Source organism: Pseudorca crassidens, chromosome 15 (assembly GCF_039906515.1).
Source record: "Pseudorca crassidens isolate mPseCra1 chromosome 15, mPseCra1.hap1, whole genome shotgun sequence".
In the NCBI taxonomy this organism is placed as follows: domain Eukaryota; kingdom Metazoa; phylum Chordata; class Mammalia; order Artiodactyla; family Delphinidae; genus Pseudorca; species Pseudorca crassidens.
Window position 1 is genome coordinate 63,183,803 of NC_090310.1, and position 17,493 is coordinate 63,201,295.

At 46.0% G+C, this 17,493-nt stretch overlaps 1 long non-coding RNA gene across 1 annotated transcript; it reads right to left on the reverse strand.

Moving 5' to 3' along the window:
• Positions 1–753: 753 nt before the first annotated feature.
• On the reverse strand, positions 754–17,489 carry LOC137207701 (uncharacterized). Its single transcript, XR_010935212.1, has 5 exons — positions 17,009–17,489; positions 14,480–14,559; positions 11,691–11,883; positions 5,737–5,835; positions 754–4,070 (listed from the first exon to the last, which is right to left on the reverse strand). It is a non-coding gene; the product is annotated as an uncharacterized lncRNA (long non-coding RNA).
• Between the last annotated feature and the right edge of the window lie 4 nt (positions 17,490–17,493).

Sequence of the window (17,493 nt, forward strand, 5' to 3'; positions counted from 1 at the left end):
ATAACAAAATATGGTTATTGCTGTGACAGGACCCTGTGTTCAGAAGACACCATGAACAATTTGTATCCTAAGAAACTAGAAGCTAGTACTGGGCATATTATGTTTAGAAAACCCTAGGCCTCTGTAGAAAAGCTGCTCATCACTTACAAATACATATTGAGTACCTACTATGTGCCATGCTGTTCTGGGCACTGGATATAGAGATGTGAGCAACATGGTCCCTGCCTGCATGGAGCTTGTGCTTTAATGGGGAGGGAGGCAGGGTAAATGGTAACCTAATGCACACAAAAGTAGAATTACAAATCATGACAAATGCCGTAAAGTGATATTATAAGACATTATGAGAGAGTAACAGGGGCCTAATTTGGATTGGGCGAGTAAAGAAGGGAAGGGCTTTCTGGAGAAATGGCATAAAGTGAGATTTAGAGGACAAGGAGTTATCTGGACAAGAAAGTAAGGAAGGGAATTTGTTTAAAGAGGGAACAGGGCTTCCCTGGTGGCGCAGTGGTTGAGAATCTGCCTGCCAATGCAGGGGATGCGGGTTCGAGCCCTGGTCTGGGAAGATCCCGCATGCCGCGGAGCAACTAAGCCCGTGCGCCACAACTACTGAGCCTGCGCGTCTGGAGCCTGTGCTCCGCAACAAGAGAAGGCCGCGACAGTGAGAGGCCCGCGCACCGCGATGAAGCGTGGTCCCCGCTCGCCGCAACTAGAGGAAGCCCTCTCACAGAAACGAAGACCCAACACAGCCAAAAATAAATAAATTTATTTAAAAAAAAAAAAAAAAAGAGGGAACAGCGTTTGTGAAGGCCTCATGTAACAGACAAGTAGAATTTCACAGGAAGTTATCTGCAGTCCTTTTTTACCCTCACTAGGGGGAAGCATGGAGAACTACTATAGAATAGAATTTAGTAGAGGACTTTAAAAATATATATACCAACAAGAAATGTGAAGAGCACAGAGAAGACGGTGGCCTATAAGCAAATGATTCTTAACTCTTCATAAGATGGCCTCAAACTATGTGTAATGTCCCTATAGCCCCCTTTCTTTCCAAAATGAGTTAGCTTAGCTTAGCTTGTATAATTATTGGTTGAGAACAGATCAAAACTCATTAGCCAGAAAGCAAGGGTTCAGAGTGTGATTTGAAGAATTCTGAGTGTGTTCTTGAAAGTGGCAGAAATCTGGGTGGGTCAGGGGCTATATATCAGGGGAGGTACAGGGCAACTGGGAAATTCCTGCTGACTCACCAAGTTGTCTTCTCATCTTCCGGGTTGTTTAAAAAAAAAAAAAAAATCAAGAAACTACTCAAACCTTCTGTGATGTAGTAAGCAATATATAGGGTCTTTATCCCCCCAAAACTTTACAACTCTCGAAATTTCCTGAGTGATAAGAGTATCTTTTGGTATTCCTAACAAGCCCCTTTCAACCATACCTGAGCTTATGCTAATAAAATGACCCATGGATAACTTCAGGATGGAGGCTGGTTGCCAGAGGAACGGATCATGTGATTAGTGTCGGAACTTTCCTGATCTCCCTCCTGATCTCCAGGGAGGGGAGAGGAACTGTAGGTTGAGTTAATCACCAATAGTCAATAATTCAGTCAATCGTGCCTACCTAATGGAACCTCCATAAAAGCCCCTAAATGATGGGGGTTTGGAGCGCTTCCAGGTTGGCGAACGCACGAAGGTGCTGGGAGGATGGCATGCCCGAAAAGGGCAGGGAGGCTCCGCGCTCTTCCCCCAACCTTGCACTATGCATTTCTTCCATTTGGGTGTTCCTGAGTTGCATCCTTTATAGTAAACCGGTAATAGTAGCTACAGTGCTTTCCTGAGTTCCGTGAGCCATTCATTCTAGTAATTATTTAACCTGAGGACAGGACTGTGGAAACCCTCAACAGTTATAGCTGGTTGGTCAGAGGTACAAGTGGCAACCTGGGACTTTGGACTAGCATCTGAAGTGGGGGCAGTCTTGTGGGACCAAGTCCTGAAATACTGGGAGTTAGTGTCAGTACTGAATTGAATTGTAGGACACCCACTTGGTGTCTGGAGAATCAGACTTAATTATCGGGTGGAGGGAAAAAATGCATACATTTCATCAGCAGCAGTACTGTGAATAAAAACAGTTGACCTTGGAAACTGTTTTGAACTTCACACTGGTATTTTGTCTCGGGGCGCGTGATTTTGGCAGGTCCTTTTGTACTAGAGTTGCCATCTGATTGAATTTTACCCTGAGAATCTGGTCTCCAAGGACTATGCGGTGGTCACATCTGCCAACTGGGTTGTCGGTGGCATTTATCAAGGACGTAACTGTAGCTCTCACAGCTGCTCCTGTTTCATCCTCTGTTTCTATCAGCAGCCTGTGGTAAACCGTCCCCGGTGCTTCGGTTAGGCGAGCTGACTGGGGACTGGCTTTTGGGGCGGGGCAACGGGCAGAGAGAGAAGTGGCTCACCCGCATGGCTGGGGACAGTGCAGCCCACAGGAACTTGTTGAATGCTCGTTGAGTGCCAGGTGTCTTGCTCTGCACTGGAGACCGAGAGGAGTGAAATGCTCTCCAGCCCTTCTGAGGCGGGGAGAGACAAAAACACCGAACGACGGGGATTCAGAGTGGTTAGGACCTCCGAGAAGGCCAGCCTCCTCTCCTCCCGCTGCGCTCCCGGGCCTCCTTTTGGTTCTGGGTTATGCCAAGCGCTTTCATGCCGTGACACCTTCACATGTGCTGTGCCCTCTCTCTGGAAATTTCTCTCCACTCTTTGCTTGGCTCACTCGTACTCATTGATCAGGTACCAGTTTAATGTCATCTCTTCCAAGAAGCCTTCCCCAACCACGCATTCTGGTTTCCCCCCATCTCCACCTGGCTGTGTGGTGTCTCTCACTAAATAAACCGTGCTTCCTTCTTAGCCCTTTCCCCAACTTGCGATGAATGTATTTCTTTACGTTGGTCTCCCCCAATTAGACAATAAGTTCCCTGAGGGCATGTCCTGTTGTCTTCTTAGGTTTGACACTTAGATGGATCAGCTAGTTGGGTCGGTGCTGACACCCACAGCTCAGGACAGAGTGTTTTCTGTCAGAGGAAGCAGTGATAGGACAGGAGAGGTGGAGGAAGGCTTCACAGAGGAGGCCGCATTTGAGCGGTGCTCCTGAATATTGGGTAGGGTTTCACTCGCCTGAGAGGAGGGAAGGACATGCCAGACGAAGGCAGCGGCATGAACGAGACACGGGGCTCATGCTGGGGAACCCGAGGCCTGGAGTGCTGGGAGTGGAGAGTGAGAAGAGGTTCAACTCCAAGGCACAGCCTGTAGCTAGAGGGGCAGCCCTCGGAGGCTTTTGGGGGTGTTTATCGGGGGCGGGGGTGACGCCCAGCCCTATTTATTGCACTCCAGCATTTTCTCCTTAAGCCAGCCTCTCATGCTACTATTTCTCTCTGAGATAACAGGAAGCAGTTTCACTAAGTGCTGCTTTAAGTTTGCCTGCTGTTCACACAGGTTTTCTGGGCTCGGTTGGCAAATTCCATTCTGCAAGGAGCTTTCCCTGGCACAGCTCAGAACCCAAGGCATTCCAAGGGTTGACTGTGGCTTGGTTCCCTAGGAATGGGGCTGAGGCATTTTTCAGGGTAGCAGAATGAAAGTGGTTCCTTTGCTACGTTTAGGAACAGAGAAATTAAACTTCTGCCACTGGTTTTGAAATTTATCTTCTTTGGCCAGTGAACAAAAGATTTACATAATGCTGTTCAAACTCTGTGCCACATGTCATGGGCTACATATGGCTCAGGGCTTCCGGAGCTCCCATTCTGGTAGGGAGGTATCGTCATTCACAAATATGTACAATTCGAAGTGATCAGTGGCTCAGATCCGGTGCTCAGAGCGTGCTTGGGGGCGGGGGGCGCAGATTTCCGTGAGGGGTGTGTTCAATGCAGGGATCCGTCGTCTTTGCCTGGTCGTCCTGGGGCAGTGAGGAGAGCCAGGGCTTTGGCACCAGATTCCTGTCTTCAGTTTTTTGAGTACCTACTATGTTGTGGGCCTCGCTCTAGTCCTCGGGGTCCAGGATGAAGCTCCTGCTCCCAGGGCTGGCACATTCTAGTGGGGGAGACAGATGGGTAACAAAAAAGAATGGACTGTCAGGTGGTCAGAGGTGCCCTGAAGGACAGCAAGGCAGGGCAGGGGTTAGAGAGTGAAGAGCTGGGGGTGGTGGCTGGGTGAGGTTGGGAGGTTGGGAGGTCCGCCGGGGCTTCTCTGCGGTGGTGACAGGTTCTATTCGAGCAGAGGCCTGAGTGAAACTGGGGAGCAAGCGTGTAGGTATCTGGTACTGGGAGGAAGAGTATTGCAGGGAAATGGAACCACAGTGTAGAGGCCTGGTGGTGGGGCTGTGTTTGGGGACAGCAAAGTGTGGCTAGTAGGCAGTGTGGTTCGACAGGTGGTGGGGGACCAAGGCTGAATTGTAAGTGAATTTTATTTTTAGACCATTGGAGGCTTTTAAGCAAAAGAGGTGGAGAGTAAGAGAGGGAAATCCGACAGGAATGGTTAAAAGGATTCCTCTGGCTGCTCTGTGAGAACAGAGCAGAGGGAACAAGGGGAGAGGAAGGAGGCCGCCTGGAAGGGGAGTGGTGGTTGGGAGGAGAGGTGGTGGCTTGGACCAGGCAGTGGGAGCGGCGGAGAGAAGTGGTAAGATGTCTTAAGATGCATGCTGATTGCTGATAACTGTATGTGAGAGGTGAGAGAAAAAGAAGAGGCAACAGTAGCTCCAAAGTTTTTGATCTGAAGCTGGTGAAAATTCCACCTCTGCCACTTCCTTCCATGTGCCCCCCAGCCCGCTTTTAAGATAAAAGGCTTTATTAAGATATAATTCACCTGCCACACAATTTGCCCATTAAAGTGTATAATTTATTGCTTTTTAGTATATTCACCTAGCTGTGCAATCATCGCCACCACCAATTTTAAAACATTTTCGTCACCCCCAAAAGTACCCATTGACTGCCACTCCCCATTTCCTCCCAACCCCACAGCCCTAGGCAACCCACTAATGTACTCTCTATCTCATCTGCCTGGTGCTTTTAGGGTCTGGGAACTCCCCGTTTCCTCATCTGTAACTTCACAGGGTGATTATGAGGTTGGAAAGAGAACGTGAAAAGAATACAGGAGAGCATGCCTAACAGGCCAGGCCGAGTGGCCTTGGCCTTAGTAAGTGCTCCAGAAATCCCAGCCCTCCCCCACTGCTCTGACTCCTGCTTTGCCATCTTACGAAGGCAGCGTGGGCAGTGGTGAAACGCGTGGGCACTGGACCCAGACTGCTGGATTGTGAATTCTGAACTCACCATTGACTAGTTGTATGATTATTGCAAAGTTTTTTTAACCTCCCTGGGGCTTCAGATTCCTCAACTACCAGAAAGGCATCACAGCAAGTACTTCCTAAGTTGCTCTGAGTCAAAATGTGTGAAGCACTGGGAACAGTGCCTGGCCTGTAGCAAGTACTCAGTGAGTGGGCAGTGTTGCTCAGTGAGTGGTTGTCATTATTCGTCAAGTAAGGAGCAGGCAGGTGGCGGCTCCCAACGCCAAGGCCGGAAATGGACATTTCTGAATCCAGGCTGTTGCAGAGGTAATGGGGGGAGAGAGAGAGAGAGAGAGAGACCACGGATGTACTTTTAGTCTTGTCCTTTTGTTGGATCTCTACCTTTGGAAAAGTCACTTGTCCCCTCTAAGCCTCAGGTTGCTCATCTGTAAAGTGGGGATGAAAAGTCCTCCTTACCTTGTGGAGCTCTGTGGAGGATTCAGTAATGTATTCAGCAGTAAGTACTGTTTTGAACACAACAGGAAAAAAATCTGCTCCCCTAGAGCTTGTGTGGAGCTAGTGGAGAGAGACAGAAAGTAAATATTAATCATAAAGACAATAATAATCATAATAAATAAAATACATGAATAAGAAAGATGTGTAAAGCACCTGGCGCCTGGCATGTGGCGAGCATTCTGTCAACAGTAGCTGTTATGATTATTATATGAAAGCACTTTGTAAAGCTGGACAGCACTGCATGGAGGTGGGTCTCCAGGTGACTTTGCGAGCATGTTGCCTTCATCTAAGCCTACCCTCATCTCCACTCAATTAAATTTCACTCAGCCTCCAAGGCCCCTTTCGAGTTGCCTGGTTGAAATCTTTGTCTCTCATGGTAGAGTTTTCTTTTTTCCTCCCTTCAGCTGGCACTTACTGAATGCCACTTTGGGCCAGTCCTGCTGCCGGATGCTGGGGCTTCTATGTTGAAAAACCCAGGAGGGGTGTGGTCAGGAGTGTGAACGGAGGGAGCCCAGGGCACTCTGGGCTAGACTGTGTAGGAGCCTGGCTGCCTTGGTTTTAGTCTGTCCAGGGAGACCCCAAGGCTTCTGAGCTGAGTGATAAAATTAGCAGATAAACTAAGACTTCACGACATTCTTGTTTAAATACTGCATGGTAAAAGAAAACATTTGCATTATGGTCAAATACATAATCTCTATTTAAGCACTATAATCTATCCAAAGAGTTACAAGATGGAGATGCAAGGACATGTAGAAGAGCAAAGACCTCGGGGCAAACAATGTCTCAAGGTGAAGACAGTATTCTACCAGATCAGCAGGAAATGTGGCAAAACGGAGCAGGGAGGTTTTGGAGCTAGATAAACCTGGGTTAGCACTTATTGCCCGAAGCAAGCTATTGCACCTTGGTAGGAGGGTTAATACCCACCCCGCTGCTCTCAAGAGTTGCTGGAAGGATGAAAGAAAACATCCATCAAGGATCTGTCACTTCATAGGCATACAATAAGAGGCATATATTATTAAATATTAATGGCACTATTAATTATTAGTAACAGTGCAGCATTATGGAAAGAGCTCTTGTGTCAGCCAGACCTGTGTGCAAATCCTGATACTTCCATTGCAAGTTGCTTAACCTTTCTGAGCCTTGGATTGTGTCCCTTCCTGTAAAATGAATGAATAATACCTTCCTTGTAGGGTTGATATATGTTGATATATGATAAATGTGATAATATAAATTTCCTAGGTTGTATAATAAGTGTTAAGTGCTATTTCAAAATCAAAATATAGCAAGCTTTATTCAATATTCTGATTATAAAAATTATATATTCTGATGGTAAAACATTCAAACAATACAAAAACACTTAAAGAAGTAATTACAAATCACTGGAAATTCTATTTCTTATAGCTGATAGCCAGTTTTTTAGATATCTCTTTATGCAAACTCTTTTAGTTCGACCTTCATAATATATATGGGTCCATAGTACACACCTGTCCTATTTTCACTCAATAATATGTTATGGACATATGTCCAGTTAATAAATATGGATTTATATTATTATTCTAATGGCTTCCCTGGTGGCGCAGTGGTTGGGAGTCCGTCTGCTGATGCAGGGGACGCAGGTTCATGCCCCGGTCCGGGAAGATCCCACATGCCGCGGAGCAACTGGGCCCGTGAGCCGTGGCCGCTGAGCCTGCGCGTCCGGAGCCTGTGCTCCGCGGCGGGGGAGGCCACAACAGTGAGAGGCCTGCGTGCCGCAGAAAGGAAAGGAAGGAAAAAATAAATAAATAAATAAATAAATAAATAAATAAATAAATAAATAAATAAATAAATGGCTTCCTAGTAATCTATTGTATGGAATACCAGAATTTATTTAACGCTATAGATAGTCATTGAAGTCATTTTCAGATTATTTTGTTTTATACAATACTGTATAAAGCAACCTTATATATAGATCATTGTTCACTTGTTTAATTTCCTTCCTAGGATAAATCACTATAAATGAATTACTAGATCAAAGGGTTTTCCCATTATAATTTTGTCCCATATTGGTAAACTGCCTCCCAAAATGCCTATATGAATTTGCACTCCCACCGGCCGTGCATAAATTATGCCCATTTCCCTATATCCTTGTTAACACTAGGTTCTGCCAATCTTTTTAACCTTTGCCAGTCTGAAAAATTTCAATTCTCTTGAAAAATGGTGTCTCAATTTTGTTTCTATCTGTAGTTCCAGTATTACTAATGAGGTGGAAAATATTTTCAAGTATTTATTTCCGTTTGTGATCCTTCTTTTGTTAATTGCCTTTTTAGGCCATTGTTATTTGACTATTTTTCTAATTCAGGTGTTTCCTATTGACTTTTAAAAACTCTTTGTTTATTAGGAAGCTTTTAAAAAATATATTTATTTATTTGGTTGCACCATACCAGTTGCAGCAGGCAGGCTCCTTAGTTGCAGCTCACTGGCTCCTTAGTTGTGGCACACGTGTGGGATCTAGTTTCCTGGTCAGGGATCGAACCCAGGCCCCCTGCACTGGGAGCGTGGAGTCTTAACCACTGTGCCACCAGGGAAGTCCCTGTTTATTAGGAATTTTAACTCTTTGTCATGTATGTGACAGATATCTTCCTCCACTTCATTGGTTGTCTTTAACCTTGTGTGTGGTATTTTATTGCCACATATGAAGTTTTAAGTTTATAAAGTCAAATCTTGACTTGATTTTACTGGACGGATTTTTTAAAAACTTTTATAACATGCTTAGAAAGTCTTCCGGTTCCAGGATTATTAAAACATTCCCTTGTTTTTTTCTTCCAATGCTTTTATTGTTTCTTTTATCACATGTACATCTTTGATCTAAGAGGTGGAATTTAGACTTAGGGAGGGAGATGGAGCTCCAACTTAATTTTTCTCCAAATGGCTACCCAGTGGTCCCGTTCCGTTTATTGACTTCCGTCCTTTCCTTATACACTTGGCTCTATTTCTGTACTCTGTTCAGTTTAATAGGTCTGTCAGTTCCTTTGTCAAAACTGTACTGTTTTAGTTGGTGTAGCTACCTAATGCATTTTAGTATCTGGTAGAACAAGTCCCAACTCATTCATCTTCAAACTTCTTTTGGCAGTATGGCGGAGTGGTTAAATTCGCAGAGTTTGGGTTCGTTCAGCCAGCCTGAGCTTTAATCCCAGGTCAGCCACCTGCTAGCTGTGTAATCTTGGGCAAGTTATTTTTTTCTCTCTGAACCTCTGCTTCCTCATCTGTTTAAAGTTAATAGTAACCGTATCTACCTTACAGCGTTTTTGTGAAGATGAGATGAAATGATGCATAGGAAGTCCTTGGGCCAGAGTCTGGCACATGGCAAGTTGTCAGTAAATGTTCAGTCTTTTTGTTATGAAAACGATGCATCTATTTTTCCAGTTGAATTTTAGGATCACTTTGACAATAAAATCTCACTGGGATCTTGATTGGGATGCCATTTACTGGATAGGCTAATTTTGAGATAATGCATATCCACGTTATAGGGTCTTCCAGCCTGAGGCAAGCTGTGCTCTTTATTGGTCCAAGACTTTATGCTCCTTGGTGGAGTTTATAGTTTTCTTTATATAAGATGTGTGATTTTATATTAACTGTATTTCCAGATGGTGTAAGTTTTGTTGTTGTTGTGAATGTGACTTTCTTAGTACATAAGAAAGTTATTCATTTTTTTAAATTGAGATATAATTGACATATAACATTATATTAGTTTAGGGGGTACAACATATTGATTCTGTATTTGTGTATATTGTAAAATGATCACCACAATAAGTCTAGTTAACATCTAGCACCATATGGAGTTGTACATTTTTTTTCTTGTGATGAGAACTTTTAAGATCTACTCTCTTAGCAACTTTCAAATATACAATACAGTAATATTAACTATAGTCACCACGCTGTACATTACATCCCCAGGACTTATTTTATAACTGGAAGTTTGTATCTTTGACCACCTTTACCCATCTTGTCCACAGCCCCGCCTCTGGCAACCACCAGTCTGTTCTCTGTATCTACTCATTAATTTTTTTTTTTTTTTCGGTACGCGGGCCTCTCGCTGTTGTGGCCTCTCCCGTTGCGGAGCACAGGCTCTGGAAGCGCAGGCTCAGCGGCCATGGCTCATGGGCCCAGCAGCTCCACGGCATGTGGGATCTTCCTGGACAGGGGCACGAACCCGTGTCCCCTGCATCGGCAGGCGGACTCTCAACTGCTGCACCACCAAGGAAGCCCTATAATTGCTGATTTGGGAAATAATTTCTCCTCTACATAGTGTCAGCTTTGAGATATCCCCTTCCCTCAGCTCCAGGAGCACCCCAGGTTTCTATCACTAGGGCACCTCCCATATTGACTTGCCATCACTTGAAATCCATCTATATGATGCAGGAACTGTGTCTAATTGGACTGTTAGTCCCCAGGGCTCAGCACAGGGCTTGTATCAGTACTAACTTATCATTGCCAATTAAAGAAGGTGCCCCATGATGTACTACTGTTTTCTGGGATAGAAGAGCCTCTCTTCTAGGACAGAGGGCAGGATGGTAAATAGGCCCACAGTCCCTGACCTTATCTGGCTGACAGTCTAATTGGGGAGCAGGCATTGAGGAAGTCATTATTAATGTCAAGAGTGAATTATATTTTTCCTCATTACATTTTGAAGGAAGCTTTGGATGCTATGGGAGTGTAAAGGACTTAGTGAGTATAGGGCAGCAGAAGGCCTTGCCGAAGAAATATTCAAGGAGGAGTCTGGGGCGACTGCACCCGTCTTGCTCCCCCTCCACTGCAGACCAGTGTTAGCACCCAGTCCTGCTTGAACGTATCCGTTCAGCAAACAAAGAGCATCTGCTCTGTGTCAGGCTCTGTGCTGTTGGGTCTGGGACCACAGAGTTGGGTAAGAGCCAGTATCTGAGCTCAAATCAGAGTTCTGTTGATTCCTGGTAGTTACAGGAGGCAATCAAAACTCCTCAGCCTGGAGATCTACCTCCTGTCCCTCCCTTATGCCCCTACTAGGCCCCAGCCCACCTTTCTGCCCTTGGGTCCTCCTGCCCCACTGGACTGCTGACCCCTCCCCAACTGAACACACTTGTACTTTCATGCACACGTGGAGGCTGTCATCCCCTTCCCCCATCATACTCACTGTCACTTCTACCTAGAACTCGCCTGAGCCACTCCTCTTTCCTCTGGGCCTTCAAGAACCAGGGAATCACCAGCTCTGTGAAGTCTGCCTTCCCAGCGTTTGTTACTTCATCCTTGTCCAAAATTGATGGTGGGTCTTAAGAATGTGTATAGTTATTTGTTTCCACGTCTGTGATCCCATTAGACCAGGGCGCCCTCAGGGTCAGTGACCTTGACTTTGTCTCTTTGGTGGGAACTAGGACGCAGTGGATAACTTAGGAACTGCAATTAAAATAGGGTAAAGAAATGCAACTTCTGTAATTGAAGGGCAAGGATACAGAAGTTAGAGAAGGGATGGGATTACTTAGCTTAGAGCAGTGGTTCTGAACCTAGAGCTCCGGGATCATAGGAGCAAGGTGAAAAAGAGTGTGAGGTATGTGCAAAGTTAGGTTACTTGGGTGTCAATCCTGGCTCTGGCATATAGTAGCTCCACAAGTTGGGACAAGTGGTTTTATTTCTCTGAGACTTTGAGAAAAGGGGGAGTACTACTGTTACTAGCATTACTATATTGGCTTCAGAGGGTCTGGGCACACCCTGAAATGCTCTAAAGAATTTTGTATAAATAGGTGTAAGTAAAGTTTGTCCAGAAAGAGGGTCCCTTGATTTTCAGCAGCTTTCACAGAATGTACAAACTAAGCAGAAGGGAGGCACTGTCTTTCTCAGTTGTCTAGTGCTGTGTAACAGATTACCTGAGAACTTAGTGACTTAAAACAGTAAACATTATCTCACACGGTTCCCAGGAGCAGCATATTTGGGTGATTCTGGCTCTGGATCTCTTATGAGGTTGATCTCTCAAGATGGTAGCCAGGGCTGAAGTCATCTGAAAGCTTGTCTGGGGCTACTGGCCGTGTAGACCTCACCTCTCCATATGGCTGCTTGAGTGTCCTCACGACAGGGTGCCTGGCCTCCCCCAGAGCCTGTGATCTAAGAGAACAAGGCAGTGTCTTTTATGACCTAGCCCCAGAAGCCACACATGGTCATTTGCAAAACATCCTATTGGTTCCATAGTTCAGCCCTATTCAAAGTGGGAGGGGACTAAAAAGGATATGAATGTCAGGGCTGGGAATCATGGGGGGGGGCGGGGGGGCATTTTGGAGGCTGGCTACCACAGTGCCTTAGAAGGAATTTGGAATGAGGAGTTTTAAGTTTAAATCTCGACTCCAACAACAACTAATTGTGTGATCTTGGGGAAAGCTCCTTTGCTTTACTGGCCCTGCCAATTTTCTTACTCAGCTCACATGGTGGGTTGTGATATTCAAGAGTTAAAGCCTGTGAAAGCCATTTATTCAAACCCTCAACTTCACATTCAGTTATTAGCAATCATTAAAGAGGAGGGGGAACAAAAGCCACTTGAGGCAGTGTGTAAGTTAATGTTTTCAGTATAAAAACTTGAAAATGAAGAAACAACCCAATTTCATCAAATTAGCACCACTCTTAAAATTTTGGTGTTTAAATGCACTTTAAAGTTTCTTTTCCTTCTTCACAGAGAAGGAATAGAGGAAATGTCTTAAATTGAGATGAGAAAGATTTATGGGAGATGAGAAAGATTTATGGTAGATGAGTACATTTCTTTAGTATTAAGAGAGATTGAAAATTGGGATGGGCTCCTTAATGGGGTCCTGAAATCTCCACGTGAAAACCTTAAAGAATCAGGCAGAGGGCTTTTATTATCTATACTTTTAGTAAAAACTAGCTCAGGTCATCCTTTGAGGCCATTTGGGAGGGGACACCACAAATCTTTTTTTTTTTTTTTTTTTTTTGCGGTACACGGGCCTCTCACTGTTGTGGCCTCTCCCGTTGCGGAGCACAGGCTCCGGACACGCAGGCTCAGTGGCCATGGCTCACGGGCCCATCTTCCCAGACCGGGGCACGAACCCGTGTCCCCTGCATCGGCAGGCGGACTCTCAACCACTGCGCCACCCGGGAAGCCCCCCACAAATCTTCTTAAGTAAAATGAAAAGAAGTATTATTAAAGGTGTTCTCATACTGTTAAGCATTAAAATCTTTATTTTTTTCATCATACTCAAATGAGTATGAGTAGCACATACTCATTCTAGAAGATTTGGAAACTACAGACAAGTGTAAAGAAGTGAAAAACATTATATCTGCCACCTTAATCTAAGCACTTTGTTTTGTGGTTTAGATGAAAAATAATTTTTTTCAATTAAAATAATGTGGGCTTCCCTGGTGGCGCAGTGGTTGAGAGTCCGCCTGCCGATGCAGGGGACACGGGTTCGTGCCCCGGTCCGGGAAGATCCCACATGCCGCGGAGCGGCTAGGCCCGTGAGCCATGGCCGCTGAGCCTGCGCGTCCGGAGGCTGTGCTCCACAAGGGGAGAGACCACAACAGTGAGAGGCCCGCGTACCACAAAAAAAAAAAAAAAAAAAGTAATACTTTGTAGGAAACACCCTCCCCCCAAATTGGCTGTAGTCTCACAAGCCAGAAGTAACCATTATTAACATTTTGGTGGCGTAAAATGGGATTTAAACACGTTTTCAGCCTGATGGGAGACTGAAAAAACAGGAATGGATTTAAATGATGGTGAATGGCAGGTAAGCTGAGTTAGGGCTGCCCATCACGTGGGCAGATTCTGTGCCTAATGACCACAGTGAGGTGAGGAGGTCTCCATCTCTAAGCATCTTTACAACTTGCATAGGTCTGTTTGGGTGAATCATGCTTCACTGTTTACCAATTCTGCCTGGGCAGGTTCCAAATACTGGATAGGGCTTATTCCATGGGAAATTTGTAGTTAGGGACTTTGTCCAATAAAGTAATTATTGAGTAAGGTCATCCAGATTGAGTGCCTACCATGTGCCAAGACTGTGCCAGATGTTGGGGGTGTGATAATGACCTCAAAAAGATGCTAACAAGAGCAGACATTAGACCAGAAATCATACAAGGAAATGAGATGTGGGAGGTACCAGGAGAGGTGCACATTTGTGGATCATCTGCTATGCTGGAAGTTTAGCAGATGTGATCTCACTGGGACCTGAGGGAGGTAATTTGACCTCTCTGAACCTCAACTTCATTTGAAAATGGGGACAGAGTCACTGGGAGAGAACATTCGTTAGTGTGGCAAACTCTGTTTCAGGGTTCACTGAAGGTTCACTGAAGTATAAAAATGAGACACTTTTTACACTTCAGACTCTAAACCTTCTCGGTGGCAAAGACAGCTGGCCTTTAGTGAGTCTACTGTGTTCAAGGTGTTTCACAAAGGTCCCATTTAATCCCAATTCCACCTTTTGAGTTTATGTACCCCATTGTCTAAATTGATGGCTCTGAGTCAATGGGAGTTTTCATAACTTGACCAAGACCACACAGCTGGAGAATGACTGCAAGAAGATTTAAACCCAGGCCTGCTGAAGTCCAAAGCCAGTGGCAATACATTATCTCATAGTGAGGTTCCAGGGGTGTATGTGTCCTTTTGGAAATGCGTGGGTCTGCTGGTGGTGTGTTTGTTATTCAGATTCCTGAATGTGTGCTTTGCTCATAACTGTGCAGTTTGAAAACACTGACTCACCCCCAAACAGGGCAGGGTTGGATATCAGTCCCGTTTATCTTATACTGTCCTGTGGCACCTGTGTTGACTTCAAAGAAATTCTGTAATAAAAGCACTGTGATTAAAAACAGAAAAACACACACCAAAAAAAGGTATAGGTTTGTTTTTGGTGCTTGTGACAAGAGAATACACTCATGAGTGTCATTAACTTAAAAAATGACAGCTATTTAAGGTTTAGTGACTAAAGCCAATTTTCTAACACACATCTTGTATAGTCCTCTGAACATACTCTTTTCCCACTTAACTATGATGTTGTCATTAGTTTCCGTTTGATCCTGCAAGGGCAGAGACCTTGAACATTCACATCTGGATTCCCCCATGGCTTGACCCAACTGACAGCCAGGCAGAATTGACCGAAAAACTTAAAGGCGTTTCCACGGTGCCTGCCTACATTAGCTTTCTTTTGCTACTGTAAAAAGTTACCAGATTTAGTGGCTTAAAACCTTCTGTCTCACACTTTCTATGGGTCAGAAGTCTGGACTGTGTGGCTTAGCTGGTTCTTGGATACAGCTAAAATCAAGGTGTTAGTAGGACTGGACTCCTCTCTGCAGATTCCGGGGTTGGGGTGGGGAGAACCTGCTTCCAAGCTCAGTCAGGTTGTGAAAGCTCAGTCCCATGAGGCCGCAGGACTGAGGTCCCATTACTTGCTGACAGGGCTTGTTCTCAGCTTCTAAAGGCTGCCTACGTTCCCTGGCTCATGGCCCCTTCATCAACAGTGGGTTGAGTTCCTCTCAAGCTTCAAATCGGATTCTTCTCCTGCCTCTTCTCTCCAAAGCATCTCTTTTGCATTCCTCTTCTGCTTTTTAAGGGTCCATGTGATTACACTGGGTCCACCCTGATAATCCAGGATAATCTCCCTATTTTATGGTCCTTAATTCCATCTGCAATGTCCCTTTTGCCATGGAATGTAACATATTCACAGGTTCCAGGGACTAGGGCATAGATAGTTTTAATTTTTTGGGGGGGAGGGGGCGAGGAGGACGTTATTCTGCCAACCACAGTGCCTGTACTAAACATGTAAATTTTAGAATTAATCTTCTGTAGTTGACTCCTTGGAGGTCAGAGGGGGATGAAGCTACTCAAGAAGAAAACATTTGAAACAAGCCAAATGACTTGTCAAAGGTCACTGCGTCTGCTGTAGATTAAACCACCATCACCACCACCACCCCTTTGTGAAAAATCAGGTCAAACAATTTTTTGGTCGTGGAGGTGGGGTTCTTCCTTTCCCCCTATAGGGGTGAAGTTAGAAGCGGACAGAAGATTTAAAAAACATGCCTATTTCACCTTCTACAGTCTATTCACTTTGCAGGGTTTTGTTTATTGGATGTGCAAGTCTTCTGTGTGACGAGTGTTAGAAGCAGGAGCACTGAACTCCATGATGTTAGGCTTTGGCAGCACGTGTTGATCTTCCCTAAGCACTGCGCTAACACCAGTGAGTGGAGGGTATGCTTCCTCACCCTGGGATAACTTTCAAATGTGGCCATTGACCCTTCCTCCCTAATTTTAAAGAAGTGGCCACTATCCAGTTTAGGACTGATTCTAGGAATGTTTCTGGACGTTGACTGGTTCAACCAATAGGCACAGAAAACCTGTGTGTTGGGTACTCTGAACATCATTTCATTTCATGCTCTGCAACCAAGGCTCAGAGAGGGTAAGTACGGTGCCCACTGCCCCTCAGCTGGTACCAATTATTAAACACTTGCTATATGTCAGGAGCCACATTATATGGACCTAATGTCATGGTCCCCCTTCACACCCTCTTCCAACCTGCCAGGTGTTTTATGTTGATTTTAATCTCAATAATGCTGTGAGGTATTAGGCTGATAGCCATGGAGTGGCTTAGCCAGAATTCCGGTCTAGGTCCGTTTGACTCCAGGTTCTGTGTTCCCTTCAGGATATTGCCTCTAAAAAGGCCTCAGGTGCATTCTGGTAAGTATGTCCCCAAAGTCCAAGTTCTTCACACAACCCGTAATCGTATCACCAAGTTCACCAGGTGGCATGAACGCTGTAGGCTGCGTGTGCAGCTTCTGCAAATAAAGCTTCTGCAAACACATAGCGGCATGAAAGCACAGGAGGAAATGGAGAACTGTCTAGGTTCATCAATCGTGAAATAACCGTTTTACTGGTATGAGTATCTTTTTGTCTCATTATTATGCGGCAGTGAGTCATTTAGGGGAGGACCAAAAGGGAAAGTCCTGTCTCTTGTTACCTACAAGAAGTGTCAGTGAAAACCGCTCAGGCGGAGAGAGGCACAAAGTGGGCGCTGGAAGTCGAGCTACCACTTCTCGATCCCCCCCGCTTTACCCGCGTGGCGGCCCCAAGGCGAGAAGCGCCGAAGGGGTTAAACACAGCTCACGGTAGTGGGGCACAGGGCCACCGCCCCTTCCCAGCATCGCCTCCCAGAATGCCTCAGGCCCCCAGCCAGTTCCCGCACCTCGCGAGACTCCGCCCAGCCCCTTTCCCGAACGACTGTCCGGCCCCCTTCCTTACCGAGCTCTGCGCGGGGCAGAGGAAGGGAGGGGAGGGCGGAAAAGACGGGCCGCGGGGCACGCTGGGAAGTGTGGTCCAAGAGTTTCACTCAGCCATATTCTTCCGGAGCGGGGGAGGCCAGAGACGCAGCCGGGACTACGACTCCCAGCCGCCCTTTCGGTTTGTTTTTGTTCAAAAAAAAAAAAACCCCACACTCCCCCTCCTCACTCTTCACACACACTCACACACACCCACGGCAGACACGCACACACCCGGGCGCCGAAGGGGAAGCCGCGTCTCGCTTTCCCGCCCCGCCGCCAGTCCGGTCTTGGCCTCGCAGTAGAGCGGGAAAGCGGAGGCCGGAGCCGTGACCTCTGACCCCGTGGTTATGCGGAGCCGCCGCATTCCTTAGCGATCGCGGGGCTACCTCCTTCTCCTTCGCCGCTGCCGCCGCCGCCGCCGCCGCCGCCGCCGCGGGCGACTGACGCAGCGCGGGCGCGTGGAGC